At 38.0% G+C, this 17,184-nt stretch overlaps 1 protein-coding gene across 1 annotated transcript in view; it reads right to left on the bottom strand.

Moving 5' to 3' along the window:
* Apbb1ip (amyloid beta precursor protein binding family B member 1 interacting protein) overlaps positions 1 to 17,184 on the bottom strand; it is a 102,001-nt gene that overhangs the window by 72,474 nt on the left and 12,343 nt on the right. The gene's annotated exons all lie outside the window — the stretch shown is intronic.

Here is a 17,184-nt window from a genome sequence, read left to right as displayed (position 1 = left end):
TTTAACCATACTGACGGCTCCCTCCATATCCAGGGGATCCACATCCACAGATTCAACCAACTATAGGTCAAAAATGTTTGGAAAAAAAATCACATCTGTATGTGATTTTTTTTGATCATTATTCCCTAAACAACATAACAACTATTTACATATACATTTACATTGTATTAGATATTATAAATAATCTAGAGATAATTTAAAATATCTGGGAGGATGTATGTAGGTTGTGTGCAAATACTATACTATTTTATACAAGGGCCTGAGCATCCTCAGTTTTTGATGTCCACGGGTGGCCTGGAACCAATCCCCTGTGGATACCAAAGGATGACTGTACTTTCTTCAGTTGGCTTTCCTGACAGCTTTCTTTCCTGCTTTTTCTCCTAAAAGAGGCCAATTTACCTTGAAGGTAATAAAGCTTAAATTTCAGGCCTCCTCAAATGCAGACCCCTTCTGAGATTGAGTTTCTCTTCTGACATCCAACAGCAGCAGGAGACGCTGTTAGCCTGATGGTGTCCTAGGGCTTGGGATGGGGCCAGAGGGCTACTAGCACTACTCCTATAGCACCTGGGTTCTAGCATGATGAACATTGAACCCCTTCTCTGATTCCAAGGAGAAGATCTGAAGGAGATGCTACTTGGAGGTCACCTTGAGCCAGGTTTCATGACTACTTTGTATGGCTCCTAGGACCCACTGAGCAGTTGGGATGAGGTGGGAATGGATGGCTGTGTGGTTCTGGCTGAGCTGGTCAGCGGCTGTCTGGCCTATGGCAAGCCACAGGTGCCATGCCACGTTTAGCCAGAGCAAACGCTGTGGTTCTCTGAGGTCTTACCAGAGCAAGAAACCACAGAGGAAGTTACAGATGAGGCCTCACCATGGAGAGATGCCATGCTAAGGCAAACGCCTTTTCTAAACTATAAATCATCAGGACTAATTTTGAGCAACCGTGCTGGAGGAATGACTGAATTAGTTCATACCTCTACAGAAAACTGTGTTTCAAATTCACTCTCATAGGGAAGACTGGGAAGCTAAAAATGTAGAAAACATGTTAGTTCATTAGTAATCATAAAATTAAAAATGTTGTTTGATAGATATTTATGGCATTTGTTAGTTTTAAAACATTTTTAAAAAATTTATGGTGTTTGTTAGTTTGTTGTAATTTCCTTCCTTTTTAAAAAATATTTTTAGTTGTAGATGGACACAATATATTTATTTGTTTGTTTGTTTGTTTGTTTGTTTATGTGGTTCTGGGAATCGACCAGTGCTTCACATATGCTAGGTAAATGTTTTACCACTGAGCCAGAACCCAAGCCTTGTGAATTCCTTTCTTGCTCTAAATATTTTATTCACTTTTTGGGGGAGTACTGGAAAGGAGCCCAGGGCCTCATGCATCCTAAGCACATACTCGACCACTGAGCTACACCATCAGTCCCTAAATATTTAATTTTGTTCTTAATTTTTCTGTTCATCATTTTGTATTCTTTTTCAAAGAGAGTCTCCCCAATTGGGTAGGATTTGGGCCCTGGAGGTCCTGGCTCTGTTCCTGGCAACCTCACCAGCTCTCCTTTCAGCTTCCTCGTTGGTTCCTCCTCATCCTCTCTGACCTCCTTGTTTCTCTCTGGCCCACCTACACTCGGGCCCTAGGTGGTCCCATGCTGACTTGTGGGTGGCTTTGCATACCATAAACGTGCAGCCTACTCCCAAGGTATCGTTAGCCTGAACATCTGCTTCATATGCTCAGCCATCGACTCAACACCACCCTCACCCCCACCCCACCCTTTGCCTCATGGATTTTATCTCCTGTAACACTCTGTTCACACGGGCCTCCTTGGACGCAGAAAGCACACACTCTGCATACGCTCTGCTCTCTGCCTGGAACACCTGTTCCCCACTTAAAGAGCAGCTTTGTCTCTGCCTTCGGGTGGTGCTGACGTGATCCTTCCCTGACCTACTTCAAAATCAGTTTTTTTTCCCCCATTCTTCCCTTCCCTGTTTATCTTCTCTTCCTCCTCATCAACTAGACTGGAAGCCTCATGAGGGCAGAGAGTTGGCTGCTTTTGTTTACTGTTGTATCCAGAAAACAGAACAATGGAGATATACAGTGTAGATATGCGATAGGCACTGAGTGAACATTTGTTAAATGAATTGATAAATTAAAAAAAAAAATGATTCACTTAAGGTCCATGCAGGCAGGGGTTGAGGCTCTTGCTGACCTTTGTGATCCCATGGTGAAAGGTAGTGCCTACCTGGTCATGGAAGACTTTCAAAAGTATTTTTGGCGAATAAGCAAATAACGTAAGAGAGAGAAATAGAGAAGAAATGAAGGAAGGAGAGAGATTTAAAAACAGAGAATGGTTGAACAGCCATCATGGTTGGTGGCAGTAACAAGGAATGGATGTCACTACCCTTGGGTGGAAGATGCTGGAGACCACGATAGTCATCCACGTGTTCAGTCTACTCTGCTCCAGAGTCAAGCTACAGGACTGGTGGAAAGGAAGATGGCTGAGTAAGACCCCCGATGCCCAACAGACTACACAGTAAAACTGTACAAAACACAATACTTAGCACTCATCAAGGAAAGATTTTAAATGAAAAAGTCTGGTAGACACAACTTTAATAAAATGATCAAACTTAGGATCACCACTGGTGGGACAATGCGGCACCATGTGCCTCTGGTGCGACTGATACCTAGGGCACAGCCTCCCCCCTATAAGACTGCTGTCACAATGGCCAGCCAGTTCCAGTCACGAGGAATACCGAGGAAAAATCCAAATGGAGGAACATTCTTCAAAACAAAACAAATGTGCTAGACTCTAAATTAAAAAAAAATAAAAAAAAAAAAGAAATTATTGGAATCATTTGGAAAGTCTGAACATAGTCTATGTGTCAGAAAAAAAGGATTCGATTTATTTAAATTTCCTGAGTGTGACAATTTTACTACGGTAATGGTATTATGATCATTTTGGTGTGATAATTATACCTCGAAAATGTTCATAAAAGGGAAAAAATAGAGTGAATGTGGTAAAATGTGAATAATGACTGAATCTAGGTGGAAGGTGGGTGGGTATTTGTTGCATTCGTCTTTTTTTTTTTTTTAGATTAAAAACTTTTCAAAATAAATGGGGAAAAAAGAACCAAGGTAAATAGACCTGAGTTCAATAAAACCAATCCAAAAGGAGGAGGAAGAGGAGAAAAATGCAAAGTAGAGGCAAGTAAAGAGTATGTAAATGAAAAAAGTTAATCTCTTCCATGTACTGTGTATTATCTCATCTAATTCTCATAAAACCATGTGGAAATAGATAATATCACTTCCTTTTTTTTTTTTTTTAGATAAGGAGGGAGTTTGAGTGACATGCCCAAGATCACAAAGCTGAGATGTGGTTGGATGGGATTCAAACCCAGGTCTGAGCTTGCTCTTTACACCGCTTCTGCCTTCCTCAGAAAATAAGCCGGGAAGATAATGACTTACAGCAAGAGAAGTGTGTACAAGAAAAACACAGGTGGGATGTATCCTTAGATATGCACAACATTCTGCTGAGACATTGCACATATTCAAACACACACAAAGGCAAAGGAAGGGGAGGGGCCAAGGCACACAGCCACACAGAAGGTCAAACAGAAACAGAATTTATGGAGCCATGTTTCCATCACAAAGAGGGTCTTTCATATCACTCTTTCTAGAAATTTCTAAAACAACATTTTGTCTTTGTAGTCATGATGGTGGATGTAACATACTATTACTTTCCCTCTATGACAGACACAATAACCTCTTTTCTTTATAAGTACTCAGCCTCAGGTATTTTGTTACAGCAACTGAAAATGGGCTACTACAAAGAGGAAGGAGGTTAAAACACTTTGACCTTGATATTTAGTTTGGCTTTGGCAGAGAAGATGAATATTTTCTAGTGCAAGAAAGATTTCCTGGTGTGATTAGTAAAATTCGTAAATAGCTGAGCTTGGGAATATTAGTATCAAGGGGCTTTTTTAACTTCCAGGATTATAGAGGGAGTATTTTCTAAAGATTACTAACAATTGAAAGTCACAGTCTTGTCCATTTCTGGAGTAATGAAAAGTAGGCATGCCCATCAGGGCTTGAGCACATTTTTCAAGCTTTACTAGAAGGCACTATATAGCCTCTGTTAGGGCCAAGATTGTCACTTTTGACAGTTAATGAAGACCTGAATTTACCATAATACTAGTCTAGGACTGATGGTTAGTTTAATGAGTTGTTTTAAATTGCAAAAAAATTCATTCACAAGTTGCTACAGAGTAGCAAACTAAAACCAAAAGGAAAAATAAAGACAATATATTTCCTTTATTCAAGATGCGTGTTTTTATATTTTAATGCTTCTGGAATCAGGATAATTCATATTGTAGAAAATCTGTCTACCACCAGCATAAGTAATCTAAGATATAGTTTTTCTCAACTACTTAATATAGGAGCTGAGTAGAGCAGAATCATTATCTATTCTTCTAATTGTAATCCAGATGAGTTATTTGCATTGGCAGTTGTATTAGTCTGCTTTCTGTTATTGTGACAAAATATCCAAGATAATCAACTTAATAAAGAAGAAGGTTTACTTTGTCTCACGATTTCAGATCATGGTTGCCTGGCCTTGTTGCTTTCGGCTGTGGTGGTGCAGTATACCATGGTGGGAGCATAGAACAGCTGAGGCGTATTCATTACAGAGCAGCTGGGAAGCAAAGAGAGAGACAGGAAGGGGCCAGGGTCCCATAATCCCCTTCAAGGGCCTTCCTCTATTAACCCAACTTCCTTCCACTAGACCCCACCTCCGGAAGGTTCTTTCACCTCCCATTAGGACCCAGGCTGGGGACCAAGACTTTAATATGTGGTCCTTGGAGAACACATATAAAAACTAAAGCAGTGGTATAGAATATACTGTTCAATTATTAATTTAAATTTGATCCCAAACCATCATTTCAAAAGCTTTCAGAAAGATCAACCCGGAATGCAAAGTCACCATTTAAAAAAGACTACTGTTTCCAGGCCAGGCCAGCCCAAGAAGACAGCAGAAATCTCCAGAGCACTCAGAATGTAATTTTCCAAGTCAGAATAGATTGATGTGGCAGATCTATCCATCAAGAAAGATGATCTGTCAGGTACTAAAGGCCGACCTATCTAACACTTCTGTTGGAAACTGAGAGAAGTGGTTAAACCTCCAGTAATACATAATCCAGTAGTGAAATAAACCTTTGTGTTTAATCCAACAAGAAGTACAGAAAAATCCATGACATTCTTTAATAAACCTAAAAGTCATATTGTGGACTTTAAAGATCATAAAGAACAAGACTATGGCTCGGCGGATGAATAGCTGAGTATGCTAGCATGCTCTGCTTGCCTTAGGATTTTTAAATTCTTAGTTTGACATAGTTTATGATACTAAGAAGAAATGATATGTGACTCCCTAATTAACAGTATGCTATTATCTCTGAAAATCTCTCTGAACATTTAATACAGCATCCCTAACCTCCGCAAGAAAGTATTAATGAATTAATGAAGGAAATATGATAACAGTGGTGAGTGGTTCTCAAGATGCTAACTGAAAAGTGACCTTTGGTTTCAAGTCCACAGATAACTTCCCTGGTTATCTGTGGAGGAGCGTTGAGGGTAGAACTGAGTACCTTCTGCAGCAGGGGTTGGGGATATAGCTGAGTGGTAGAGCATGAGCTTGGTCTCTGTGAGGTCTTGGATTTGGTCCTCAGGACCGCAAATAAAAAAAAAAAAAAGAAACCATGAATGGGAAATAAGAGATAATAACAGCAACAGCTTTCTGAGAAGGTGTGGTCCATACCATCCATGGCAATGGTAAACCCTCTCCTCTCCTTTCTATCATTGAGATTCTTCCAGAGTCCCTTTTGTTGCTCCAGGCATCCTTCACGTGGATGCACGACACCATCGTGTAATCTGCTCTCTATTACTGGAAATGTGCAGCTTACTGTTCTTCCCAAGGTTGTGTGGTCTCTGCCAGACGTTTTGATCTGCAGGACATTTATATGCAGCATGACTTGAGGATAAAACTGAAAATGTCAACCTTCTCTTTTGTTTCTGTTGGGGAGAGGGATTTTCTGTGCTTTTGTTTTGGCCAACTTTCTGCACCTGGCACTTGAAAACCCCAAAGGATTGTGGCTGTTCGTAAAGATACCAGTCGAATATGATAAACTTGGAGTTAATGTGCTGAGCCAGTTATTTCTCTGTATCTGAAAGTCTGTATGTATGGCCACTTCTGTGACTGTTGGTGGCCCCAAATATATTAGGGTGATACATGCCATGGAAAAAGAATTATAGATAGGGAAGAGGGGTGGGAGGGAAAGGGAGGGGCAAGGGATTAGCAAAGATGGTGGGATGTGATGGACATCATTATACAAAGTCCATGTATGAAGACTTGAATTGGGTGTCAACATACTTTATATACAAACAGAGATAAAAAATGTGGTATATATGTAATTAAGAATTGTAATAAAACAAAATACATGTATAAAGGCATAAATTGGCATGAACATACTTTATATACAGAGATATGAAAAATGTGCTCTATATGTATAATAAGAATTGTAATGCATTCCACTGCTGTAGTGTATTTAAAATAAATCCATACAAGATAAAAATAAATAAAGAAAGGAAAAGACAACCTAGATTTCTCTTCTTCTTTCTTTCTTTAAGTGCTCTACCATCAAGCCACATCCTCTGTTCCCCAGTTTTAATTCCTTTCCTGAGTTTCTTAGTAAATATTCTCTCTTCTTTCTCAAATGTGCTACTGACAATACTTTTATTCTCTTGTTTTGAAGGAAGAGAGGAATGCATCTTTACTCCCCCATATTCTAGGTGATTCATTCCTTAAAATAAAACAAAATTAATATGCAATATTCTTCTCCTCCATTGCCTTCCATAAGTTTTCCAAGGTTCAATGTGAGGAATCCTATTTTAATCACATTTCATTTGTGACATGTGGACCCATCTAGATGGGCAGGCCACACTCTAGGGAACCAAATAAGCCACATGGAACAGACCCGACCTCTGCCAGAGTCGAGAACAGAGTTCAAAACCCAGTGCTGCTACTGGTGGGCTGGGTAACTTTGGGCAAGTTACTTAACCTCTCAATGTTTGAGTTTTCTTATCTTCAAGAAAGGTGTGATAATGAATTACTTCGTGGTGTTGAAGTGAGAATTCTAGAAATTAACACATCTTTGTGAAGTACTTAAAATAGGACCTGGCTTAGATCGGAGGGCTCAGGAAATGTTGCCCTTAATGCCATCCAGCCATTGAAGCTGCAGTCATCATTTAGCCCTCCTGGATGCCTGGAAAGTTGAGGCAGACAGATACAGGCTGAGGACAGTGACTCGGGAGGAGAGAAAGACAGTGACCCCAGCATGGCCTATTAGATTCCATCTCCTGATGAACAGGTCCCTCCTCCCTCCACCAGGGAAATCACCCAGTCCCACAGTTGGAGTTGGTTGTGGTTGGTAGGGTGGGGAGGTCATGATTAAAAATAAAAGGAGAGGATTGAAAAAAAGAGAGAAACAAACAAAAAGGACTCTGTCTTTTGAGACCCAAAGGAAACCAAGAGCTCAGGTCTCTGCTCTGTGGTTTATGTTGGAACTATCTAGATTAGCAGCTAGGCCCACACCAGATGCACAACAGTCAGAAGAGGAAGGCAGGGGCTGCCACTTCAGGAAGGGTAAAAGTTAAACAGCCACAGGAACAACATGCAGCCTGGGGGGCAGCACCAACTCTGCAGCTGGGAGCCAGGGCAGGTTCAGTAGGAACCATTACCATCCCTTCTGCACAGGACAGTCACATCGGAGACTCTCGTGAGATACACCCAGGACTCTGAGAAGGAGCAGAGAAAGCTTAACACCTGGGTGTGTGGTGAAGCCTTTGAGGGTGGCGGGAGCAGGGGCTGTTACTTGGTTACTGTTATAATAACAATATTTCCCAGTGATACTTTAGATCCCTATGACCTAGAGAAACAGGATGCATGAACACATACACAACGATCACTTGTTTATTTTCACATAAACGAGTTTATCTGTGCAGGGATGGGTCAGAATTTCAGACCGTGTTTTTTCACTTCTGAATTTACTTATTCATTAGCTCAGGAAGCATTCATGGAGTACAAGCTCTCTGCGAGGAAATTGCTAGACGCCATAACTTGAATGTATGTTAAATGAATGAATAAAGTTGAAAGTCTAAAGAGAATCAAAGGCACCAAATAACTTGCACTAAACAAAATAATGTAAAAGGCATAAATAAAATAATAAGGGACCAGAGAATAGAGACCACTAATTCTCTTGAGGTAAGGACTTATTCCTGGCAGCCTGAGGAGATGGGTAGATAATAAAGCTGTTAGGATCATATGTAAGGATTTTGGATCCTGGAAGACCTGAGTTCTTCACTGGTTTAATTACTATGAAATATTGGGTAACTTAGACTTAATAGAGCCTCAAAGTCTTCATCAATAAAATGAGAATATTTCACTATAAAATGAAGATATTTCCTCCTTCAATGCTCAGAAAGTGGCAATAATGGTTTCTATTATTATTGCTATTGTTCTACAGTTAGTACACGAATCTTATAAAGACAATACCAACACTCGAAAGTACATCAAGTTAATTAATCTAGTGAGGCCAAAGCTAAGCTTTGGGCTGGGTTTTGCATTTTCTCCACAACAGTGGTTCTCAAAGTGTGGCTTCCCTGACCTTATCCACTTCTGAAAATGAAAATTCTTGGGCCTCATCTCAAAACTACTAAATCAGAAACTAAGGGGTGGGGGAACCAAGCATCTGTGTTTTAACAAAACTTCCCTGTGATTCTCTTGCATGCTAAGACTTGAGAGTCACTGCTTTACAATTTAGGGGGGAAAAAAAAGGAAAGCACAGAATGGGAAGGGATTAAGAGAACCAAAAATTTAGCCAAGACAAAAATTGTTTTCTGTTTTATGTCACGCACAAGGAAAGAAGGTAGCACTTATAACCTCTATTGTTGCAATGTTGAAAACATATTAGAAACCATCATGCATTTTTAAAAAATATTTTTTTAGTTGAAGATGGACACAATATCTTTTATTTATTTATTTATTTTTATGTGGCACCGAGTGCTCAACCACTGAGCTACAACCCCAGCCCCCATCAGGCATTTTTATTGTTTGTAAGTTCAGAATGAAAAATAATCTGGTGTGAACCTACATATTGGGACATCAGCCTCATTTTTACCAATGATATTCCTGCCCTGGGAAACTGCAGAACCTCTTGAAGCAAGTATTCACTCAATTCTATCACATGATGAAGCACTTTCTTTATTATTACAGAGGCATATTCACTATATAATGATGATGGTAGCTGGTGGTTTTAAACTGGACCCTCCATTCTTTAACACTTCTCTCATTAAGAAGTGGGGTCTACATAGACCCTACGCCTAATAGAAGAAAAAGCAGGCCCAAATATTTATCATGTTGGATTAGGCCCTGACTTTCATAACAAGACTCCTAAATCGCAAGAAATAAAACCAAGAATCAATAAATGGGACAGATTCAAACTAAAAACCTTCTTTTCTGCAAAAGAAACAATCAATGAGGCGAAGAGAGAGTCTACAGAATGGGAGCAAATTTTTACCACACGCACATCAGAGAGAGCACGGGTGCAAATCAAAACTACCTTAAGATTTCATCTCACTCCAGTCAGAATGGCAGTTATCAAGAATACAAGCAATAGTAACTGTTCATGAGGAAGTGGGGAAAAGGCACACTCATATATTGCTGATGGGACTGCAAATGGTGCAACCAATCTGGAAAGTAGTATGGAGATTCCTTAGAAAACTGGGAATGGAATTGACCCAGATATCCCACTCCTTGGCCTATACCCAAAGGACCTAAATATAGCATATTACAGGGACACAACCACATCAATGTTTATTGCAGCACAATTCACAATAGCCAAACTGTGGAAGCAACCTAGATGCCCTTCAATAGATGAATGGATAAAAAAACTAAGGTAAATATACACAATGGAATACTACTCAGCATTAAAAGAGAATAAAATCATGGCGTTTGCAGGTAATGGAGTTGCAGAATATCATGTTAAGCAAAGTAAGCCAGTCCCCCCAAAACCAAAGACCAAATATTTTCTCTGATAAGTGGATGCTGATCCATAATGGGGGGAGGGAATGGGAAAAATGGAGGAACTTTGGGCAAAGGGGAAGGGATATGGGGGCAGGAAAGATCGTGGAATGAGATGAACATCATTACCCTAGGTACATGTGTGATTGCATGAATGATATAACCCTACTTTATGTACAACTAGAGAAGTGAGAAATTCTGCTCCATTTGTGTACAATGAATCGAAGAGCATTCTGCTGTCAAATATAAATGATTACAGCAAATAAACAAAAACGAAGAAGAAGTGGGGTCTATGTCCTACTATCTTGAATCTGAGCAGGCTGTGATTGCTGGGATGGATGCAGGATGACAGCAGTGACATTATGTGACTATGGAGGTCAGAGATGTCAGAGAATTAATACGAGCTAGCTCAGCTGTAGCTCATCTGAATTTCTGACCCATAGAATCAGTAACTGTAATAAAATTATCTACTGAGTTTAGGGTAGCTTGCTATGCAGCAATAGAGAAATGAAACAAATAATCCTAATACTACTTCCAGAGCATCTGCTATGCATTTGACAGTATGCTATGCTTTATGTGTTGTGCTTCTCATCCTTTCACATCCTTTCCACAGATCTGTGAAATATATTATCCCATTTTGCAAATGAAGAAATGAAGCCTTGGAAAAGATTGGCATTATGCAAGGGCATGTATCTAGTAAATAGACAGTTTATATAAAAATTCAGTGCATAAAATTTTAAAAAAGTTAGTCTTTAGCAGAATAAAGAAAATTAGGAAACAGCAAATATTACAAATTAATAATGACATTATTATATTGTCTTTGCTTTAAAAATATTCATGCCTAGCTGGGCATGGCTGTGCGTACCTCTAATCCAAGTGGCTCGAGAGTCTGAGGCAGGAGGATCACAAGTTCAAATCTAGCCTCAGCAACTTGGCAAGGCCCTAAGCAACTTAGCGAGATCCTGTCTCAAAATTAAAAAAAAAAAATTTAAAAAGGGCTGGGGATGTGGCTCAGTGGTTAACTGCTCCTGGGTTCAATTCCTGGTACTGAAAAATAAAAAAAAAAACCCAACTTCATGCCTTTTCTATGAAGAATGGGTATTTACCCATCAGAAGATGTAAAAGCTATTAACTTATTATTAATTACAATTAGTAATTGTATTATTGTAATGTATAATACATAATGTCAACATTAGTGACCAATATGATTCAATTTCTTTCACCCTAATTATAAGATGTTTGTCATGAAAAAAATAGAGAAATTTGTGTCCTTGAATAGGTCATTTGGCTAGCAATTTATATGCCTGAGTGTCACTAACAGAAAACTAGTTAAGATCTGAGCATGTTTTTGAAGCAAAGAAATGTGCTTATCAGTTCAGGGGACATCTGATAATAAAAAACAGCTCTACACGAGCTGCTTCATTTTTTGGGGTGAAAGATACTTACACACAATTTCCCATGAGTGTCTTTATATATGGAAAACAAGAACCTTCACACCTGATCTTCAGTATAGCATTTTCTACTTCTTAAGGTCTGGAGTGGAAATAATGTGCTTGCAAATACTGAAGGCTAGAGATTTTATTTAGATCATTAAAGCTAATTATCTATTTAATTCATGTGTCAACAAAATAAAAACAGTAAGTGAGGAACTTGGAATTATCCTTGGTCATTGTCCCAGTGGTACCGGTCGGGGATCTGCTCTATCAATCATCAGAAAACATACTAGGTGTGAATGTGACCTATAAATTAAAGTTATTTAAAGAGCATGTTAGCACAACCAGAAGTTAAAATAAAAAAATTCCACTGTGAATGCTAGTCATCAAAATGAGGGGAAAAGACTCTTCTCCACTTTACCTTATGATGGCTCTATTTCCCCCCAAATTGCTGAGGTATCAATTTGAGGAGGACAGTTTGAACTAAGTGCATCGCAACGCTTCCTTCTCTTGACTAGACTCTAAAACTTCTAAGTGAAAAGAATCAGCAAACTAAAATGAATGCTTTGTGTACTGCTTGATGGGCAAATTTTATGATGGTTATTTCTAAGATAGTGTTTGACGTGTCTGTTTTTGGTTACTCTGCTTAGTAACTTTTTACGAGTCTTTTGCTTGTCATCAGTTAATTATTTTATTTAATTCTCTGGAGGCAATAACTGCAATTAAGAACTTAGCATTATTTGTCTTGGTACAGAATGATTCATCATTAAAATTTTCAGCCAAGAACAATTTGTATTTTGTTTATACGAATTATGGTAAAGACTAAACTCATGTTTTATAGAAACCGATACTAAATAGTTGGCTTACAAAATTATAACCTTAGCAATGATGGCACATTTCCTCTATTTGATTAATTAATGAGCCCTAAAATAAACATATTACAGAGGATGCAAGTAAAAATAAGGTTTATTTTATTAGATATTTATTAAAAGCTATTAATACACATAAAATCTCAATATATTCCCTAAAGGAAAAAAATTAAAATGTAACATAGATTAATAATAAAGGATCAAACAAATAAAAGCTCCTTAAATAAAAGCATCTTATAGAACATCTTATAAAACATGTCTAGCATCTTATAGAACAGAAAAGAAAATTTCAAAAGGATAATATCAAACAATCTAGAAAGTAATCATAGTAAAAAACACATCTTCATAATTTCACCAGAGTAAATTTGGAGGAAATTTTGGAGAAAAAACAATAGTGAAAGCAGACAATAATTGAAGCAGAACAGTTACAGCAAAGGAATGAACTACATAATGGAATGTAAGAGAATGGAGAAATACATTACATAATATCGAAGAATTGTGTGCTTTATAATCTTACCAAAATATAAAACATAAAATGAAATACAATTTTAATTTTGAGGGAATAGCACATTCTAGAATTTTGAGGCTACTTTATCACTCATAACATTTTCTACACTACAACTTCCAACAATACCTGATATAAGATATAATGTACTGAGGGGCAACTTAGGTGTTTGAGGCAGACACTGAAAGAAAAATGTGGTACTGGAAAATATTTGATTAATTTTTTGGGGTCAGGTGTTCATGAAATTTTCCAGATACAATTTCAGTAAAATTTTAAAGTAACCATCAAAAGCCCTTGCACCTCTGGTTTATAAATTTTCCCTGTTGTCTGAGGGGACTGTCTTGCCAAAAGATAGTAAAAAAGTTCCCCAGATTTCATAAGTATGAATAAAGATGCAGCTTTACCACTCTCGGTAGTGGCAACAAATTTTCCTTTCCAAAAAAAATTTTTAGTTATTTGAGATTTGATCTACATTGTCCTTGGGGTTAATCTAATCTTCCCTGATCTTTCTTTTATATTATAATTATTTTTTTAATATTTATTTTTTAGCTTTTTTCTTAAGGTGGACACAATATCTTTATTTCATTTTTATGAGGTGCTGAGGATGGAACCGGGTGCCTCATCATGCTAGGTGAGCGCTCTACCACTGAGCCACAACTTATAATTATAAACCAGCCCTTAAATTATTTCTGTCATCTGATATTGCTACAGAGTGAAACAGGAAAATCTTACTTATCTTTTTCTCCCTATCTTGCTGCATTTTAAAGCCCTGCAATTTTATTTCCCACTGAATGCAGGGCGTTTGCACCAGGTGCACCAGCCCCCTCTTCCCTACCAGCCCCCTCTTCCCTACCTTGTCCAGAAGTCCCCTGGTTTGCCAGAATAGATTGTGAGACAGAGAGATTCAAGCCAGAGGTTATCTTGGAAACTGGGGAGAAAGTTAACCCACACAGGGACTAGATGAAAATCAGCTCCTGGGTCAGGAGGAGTAGACAGGGCACTGAATCGAGACTGTGCCTGGGTATCTGGGCAGAAAGCATGAAAACCAAATTGAGAGAGTTACCAGAATTATGGAACTGAAACAGAAACCCACAAAAGGATGTGCAGATGAAACCGAGGGAAGCAAAAGCTTGGAGAAGAAACACAGTTGTGCTGATTCCACAGCTGGGGATATCTGCAACGTCCAGGTTCAGCCTGGTCACCCATGCTGCAGGTGTCTAAAAAGAGTCACTTAAGACACAAACACTCATCTCCCCAGATAATCCCCTCTCAGCCAAAAAAAAAAAAAAAAAAAAAAAGAAAAGAAAAAAAGAAAAAAGAAAAGAAAATAAACAAACCAGGTCATATTTATTTATCTTGACCTACAGTCCTAGATCATTCTTCCTAGGACCTTTACCTGTTTCTGAGGTCCCCAGTCTGATCAGGTTGTCTTAGGCTTTCAAATGTCCTTGAACCTGTCTCTTTCTTTTCCTAATTACCCTGAGGGTTCAGGTCCTCCATGTGACTTTAAAGACTCCTTAGCTTATTGTCTGTCTCCCTACCTACAATCTCTCCCTTTTAAACCAGCTTCTAGAATGCCACCAGAGTGTTCTTCCTAAAAGCCAGTTTGGTTCACATTCTTTCAATTAGCAAAGTTTTATGGGGGCTCTCTACTGCGTGTAGGATTTACTCTAAACACCTTAATGTGACTTTTTTATTTTTTAGTTGTCAATGGACCTTTATTTTTAATTTATATTCAGTGTTGAGAATCGAACCCAGTGCCCCACACATGCCAGGCAAGTGCTCTGCCACTGAGCCACAACCCCAGCCCAGGACTTTTAAATTCTTTCACAGTTTCACTCCCATTGTCTTCAACTTCATCTTTCAAATACCCATCCCATTCATCCCCTAAAACCTACTCTATTCCAGTAACTACCATTTTGTCCTTCTCTGGAACACCAAATGCTTTCATTTCAATGCACTGAATACAGAGCACAGATTGCTTCTATTGCATCTTTTCATCTTAGTGGCTCTTGGAAATGGGATTCTCTTTCTATAAATTTACCTATTCTGGACACTTCATGTAAATGGAATTATATAATATATGGTCTCTGACTTCATTTATTTAGCCTAATATATACAAAGTTCATCTGAACTTTGTATCATCATTTCAATTATTTTTATCAGTTGATGGACATCTGGGTTGATTCCATTCTTCAGCTATTAGAAAATATGCTGCTGTGAACATTTGTGCACAATTATTTGCATGGACATATGTTTTACTTTCGATTAGGATTTTCCAGAATGAAATTACTGTGTAAAATGGTAACTCTGCATTTAACTTTTTGAGGAACTAAGAGACTGTTTTCCAAAGCTGTGGCATAATTTCACATTCCTCTAGCAGTCTATATAGATTCCAATTTCTCAACAGCCCTGACAATACTTGCTATTTATTATCTGTCTTTTTTTTGGGGGGGGGGCGGCTGCCAGGGATTGAACTCAGGAGCACTCAACCACCGAGCCACATTCCCAGCCCTATTTTGTATTTTATTTAGAGACAGGGTCTCACTGAGTTGCCTAGGGCCTTGCTTTTGCTGAGGCTGGCTTTGAACTCGCCATCCTCCTGCCTCCGCTGAGTTCACAGATATGTGCCACCTTGCCTAGCTATTATCTGTCTTTTTGATTATAGCGTGAAACAATATCTTGTGTTTTTTATTTCTATTTTCCTTATGGTTAATGATGTTAAGAATATTTTCATATAATTGGTTATTTCTGTACCTTCATTGGAGAGATGCCTAGTCAGATCCTTTGTCCCAGTTTTAAAATAGATAATGTCTTTTTAGATTAACTATTAGATTGTAAGAGTTATTTAAATATTCTAGATACAAGTATCTTATCAGATATATGATTTTCAAATATTGTCTCCCATTCTGTGTATTATCCTTAGGGTTTCTTGATACTGTTGTAGCACAGAAGCTTTAAATTTAGATGTAGTAAATTTATCCACTTTCTTTCATTGATTGTGTTTTTAGTATTATATTCAAGAAGCGATTATTTCATCCAAGGTCATGGAGATATATTCCTAGTTTTTCTCTAAGGGTTCTGTGATTTTTATTATCTAAGTGCTTATGTTTATGTCTATTAGTTTTTGTGTAGATGTGAGTCATTACTTTTTAATGGATGCTATTGGAAGCAGAGGTTTAATGCTTTTTCTCTTTATGTAATGTGATAACTTAGTTTTTCTGCCCTTTCAATAAAAACATACTTATTGAGTCATTTTTTTTGCAAATGTCTATATCAAGGAACCTGTCTCTATGAAAACGTAACAATAAACTATTGCATTAAGTATGATAGTACTATACTCAGGGAGCAATCTAAATTAATTAGGCTAAGTTTTTTTATTTCTCCTTCAGAGAACCCAGATTCCAGGAAACCTGGATTAGATTGAACCCATCCATTGGAAGATTATAGTATGGAAATGAATCCTTGCCTTAAACACACATGCACAACACACACTCTCTCTCACACATTCTAGCAATTTACCCTTGACTGAAATCCTGTAGCAACAGAGTTAGAATCAGAAATCCAACAGTTTAAGACATTATTTATGGTTTCTCTCTATATATCCATCTCTGTGTGTGTGTGTGTGTATATATATATTACACATCAACACCTTAGTACTGGCATAGTGTCATCACTGGCATTTAAACCTTGAAATATGTTAGTTCATATTAATACATGCCAATACTGGCTATAAGAATGATAAGAGTTGTATTGGGCACAGGGGCACACACCTATAATCCTGACTAGTCAGGAAGCTGAGGAGGAGAATCACAAATTCCCGGCAATTTAGTAAGATCCTGTCTCAAAATTAAAAAATAAGAAGAGTTAAAGAGGTAGCTCCATGGTACAGTTTCATTGGGTTCAATGCCCAGTATCAATCAATCAATCAATAAAAATAAAAATTTACTGAGTTATAAATAAATAATTCTTGAAAGTTAAGGCACCTATAGTATCTCACTTAATTCCCCAAACAACTTAGAGTTACTGACATTATTCCAACTTTATAGGTTATAAAAATCAGGCACAGTGAATCAAGTTGCTAGTGAATGGTGGAGTTTGTATCCAAATCTAATTGTAAAGTTCACATTCACAGTCACTGTGTCATGCTGCTTTCTGAACATGGATTGTTTTTATTAAGAGGGGGAAATTGGTGGCTGCCTTTTTCAGATCTCTGTTACCTTGTCCATCTGTCTAGCTCTAATATA

The sequence above is a fragment of the Urocitellus parryii genome, chromosome 9 (genome assembly GCF_045843805.1).
Source record: "Urocitellus parryii isolate mUroPar1 chromosome 9, mUroPar1.hap1, whole genome shotgun sequence".
NCBI lineage: Eukaryota > Metazoa > Chordata > Mammalia > Rodentia > Sciuridae > Urocitellus > Urocitellus parryii.
The sequence above is the reverse complement of the archived record's forward strand: the minus strand, read 5'-3'. Positions and strand labels throughout refer to the sequence as shown.